The sequence below is a fragment of the Cynoglossus semilaevis genome, chromosome W, assembly GCF_000523025.1.
Source record: "Cynoglossus semilaevis isolate Cse_v1.0 chromosome W, Cse_v1.0, whole genome shotgun sequence".
Classification (NCBI taxonomy): Eukaryota; Metazoa; Chordata; class Actinopteri; order Pleuronectiformes; family Cynoglossidae; genus Cynoglossus; species Cynoglossus semilaevis.
This window is the reverse complement of record NC_024327.1, coordinates 1,288,731-1,292,191: the sequence shown is the minus strand read 5'-3', so window position 1 is coordinate 1,292,191 and position 3,461 is coordinate 1,288,731. Positions and strand designations below refer to the sequence as shown.

General features: G+C 38.7%; 1 pseudogene; it reads left to right on the top strand.

Annotated features, from left to right (window-relative positions):
• The first annotated feature begins 472 nt into the window (after nucleotides 1-472).
• Nucleotides 473-2,301, top strand: LOC103396897 (piggyBac transposable element-derived protein 4-like; annotated as a pseudogene).
• Nucleotides 2,302-3,461: the final 1,160 nt, after the last annotated feature.

Below are 3,461 nucleotides of genomic sequence, written 5' to 3'. Positions count from 1 at the left end.
TTGTGTGTACATACATGCAAACACATCTAGTGATAAGGTTCACACTACTTTGAACGTGTGTAGTTAAACAGATGAGAATGACAGCAGTGTTGTTCAGTAGTAGTACACCAGCACTCATCTTAGTACTGTAGATATTCCTTTGTTTAACCCTTATATTATGTTAAGGGTCAATTTGACCCATTTCGGTTTTTGTGTTGACCAAAGTATGGGTTATCCTTTCTTTTTCTTCATGAAATTGTGTGACTTTTCCTCATCTAGGCTAATGAACTGGTGTGTAAAATCTGGACACTTTGATGTGTAGTGGAATGTATGTGCAGAGGTTGTATACAAAGATGATGTTGTGGGTCAATTTGACCCAGACACTTTTATGTGGGTAAATAGCTGTACAGATCCAAAATAAACATGCCTCTTTGGTGTACTTTATTTTGACTGCCCAGTTAATTGTATTTTAGGTGTGTGCTTATTTTGACTGCCCAGTTAATTGTATTTTAACTGCCAGAGACCCACGTGTGTGTCGAGGAGGGACTTTCTCTCCCTCGTCCTTGTCACTTTTCTCATGCCATCTCTTTGACAAACACACCAAAAATGAGCTCCAGAAGGTTTACAGCTGAAGAAGCTTCATCACATATTTTGAACTGGGATAGTGATGTAGAGGAAGAGATTTCAGAGACCGAGGACAATGTAATTGATGATCCAGATTGTCAATTTTCCAACGATGAGGAGGATTCAGAGGACGAGCCTGTTGTTGTGTCTCCATCAGATGAAAGCCAAGGAATGCAGCAATCATTATCCACAGAGGGGACATGGGCATCTAAAGATGGTAACATAAAATGGTCAACATCACCACACCAAAGCCAAGGTAGACTGTCATCTTCCAATGTCATCAAGATGACTCCTGGTCCTACAAGATTTGTTGTCACATGAGTTGATGATATTCAATCAGCATTTCAGCTGTTCATATCCCCACCAATAGAGAGGATTATACTGGAAATGACCAACTTGGAGGGGAGGCGTGTATTTCAGGAGAAATGGAAGCCAATGGATCAGACTGACTTGCATGCTTACATTAGAATTCTGGTATTAGCTGGAGTGTACAGGTCAAAGGGGGAAGCAACAGCAAGTCTATGGGATGAAGAGTACGGAAGGCCAATCTTTCGAGCAACAATGTCTGACATTTCACCTGATATCTTGTGTCCATGAAATTGTGTGACTTTTCCTCATCTAGGGTCATGAACTGGTGTGTAAAATCTGGACACTTTGATGTGTAGTGGAACGTATGTGCAGAGTTTGTATACAAAGATGATGTTGTGGGTCATTTTGACCTGGACGCTTGTGCCATTCAGGGGCCACTGTCCTTTCAGACAGTACATGCCCAACAAGCCTGCCAAGTATGGCATCAAAATGTGGGTAGCCTGTGATGAAAAATCTAGCTATGCATGGAATATGCAAGTGTATACTGGAAAGCTACCTGGAGGAGCATCTGAGAAGAATCAGGGGATGCGTGTGGTGCTGGAGATGAGTGAAGGGTTGCAAGGTCATAACATCACATGTGACAACTTCTTTACATCCTGCCGCCTTGGAGATGAACTTCAGATGAGAAAGCTGACTATGTTGGGAACAATCAGAAGAAATAAGCCAGAACTTCCCAGTGAAATTCTGAAGATGCAGGGCAGACCTCTGTATTCCTCAATATTTGTTTTCACTGAGAAAGCAACAGTTGTTTCATACTGCCCAAAGAGAAACAAGAACATTCTTGTAATGAGCACAATGCATACAGATGCATCTCTGAGCACAAGAGAAGACATGAAGCCACAAATGATCCTGGACTACAACTCCACCAAAGGAGGAGTTGACAATCTGGACAAAGTCATAGCAACATACAGTTGCCAGCGCAAGACTGCACGTTGGCCCTTGGTGATTTTTTACAACATTGTCGATGTGTCTGCTTACAATGCCTATGTCCTGTGGACTGAAATCAACCAGCAATGGAATGCCGGCAAATTGTACCGACGTCGGCTTTTCTTGGAAGAACTCGGCAAAGCACTTGTCACTCCCAAGATCCAGAAGCGACCCAGGCCAGCTCGATCCCCAGCAGCTGCAGCTGTCATTGAAAAGGTCAAGGTCAGGTCATCCAACCAATCTGCAATGGATCTAGTGGACACAGGTGTAAAGAAACGGAAAAGATGCCAGGTCTGTCCTTCCCGAGAGGACAGTAAAACAAGTACCTCTTGTGTGAAATGCAAGAATTACATCTGCAAAAAGCACACAGTTACATTCTTTCCATCATGCGGAGAGCATTGAAAATGTTGAACATTGAAAATGTGAGAAAAAGGGGCAAGTTAAATGAAAAAAAAAACATGCAGAGGGAAAAACTTCAACAAAATAGTTTTGAAATATAGTGTTGAAGTTAAAAATGTATTGTTATGTCTCTTTTATAAATGTTTATATAATCTAAAATAAAGATGTTATTGATTTAACCTGTTTTTTGACTGTTTTGAGTGGATTTATACAGTACGGGTCAAAATGACCCAAACATAATCAATGTAATTTTATTTCAATATAATATAAGGGTTAACCACAATGTTAACATTGATTACACAGTCAAGGTTCGAGGTCTTTAGTTGTCATATTATTTGTATTGTATTTGCACATTTTAGATAGAACAGAAATATACTATATATAAAAGTATAAAATATGTAAATACTGTACACATTATAAAAATGTAGAATTAGTATATATATATATATATATATATATATATATATATTACAAATATATAAAATAAAACGGTGGAAAATAATTTAGCAGTACCTCTCCAGACCACCTGGACATCATGGAGAAATGAAAATGTTTGCTATAAACTTTGCTTGCCAATGTTGCTAACAGGGCAGCTACAATACAACATGTGACCACCTTAAAACTGCACATGTGGCAACACTTTTAATCATTCTTTTTTTTTTACATATCTATTTGCAATTATATCGATTGTAACACAGTTAAAATATAATTGATTTTATATTACATTAAATATAATTCATGTAGAAAGTATAGTAGAAACGTCAACCATCAAAAATAGACGTAGTTAAATGTCGCATGAGTAAAAAAATAACACCTCTTTTATTTACTGTCACCTGACTCTCACTTCCTCTTCCTGTGATATAAAAAAAAAATTCTCTCTGGCCTGACTACACCGCTTAGCCTGTCTTTGCAGACGTCATATGTTGCACTGCTCCCTCGTCTTACGGGCACATTACACTGACTACCGGCGCCATATATGGTACATATGGTGAGATATGAAGATATGTTTCAAGACACAAACTTAGTGCAGTTATCAGAAAATATGAAGAATTCTTTAGTAGCTTATCTCTGACATCTAGTGGCCGCTCGAGGAAAACCTCTGCCTTCCGGGACTTGATATGTTTATCTTTGTCTATCACAAATATGACTTATCTGATCGCATT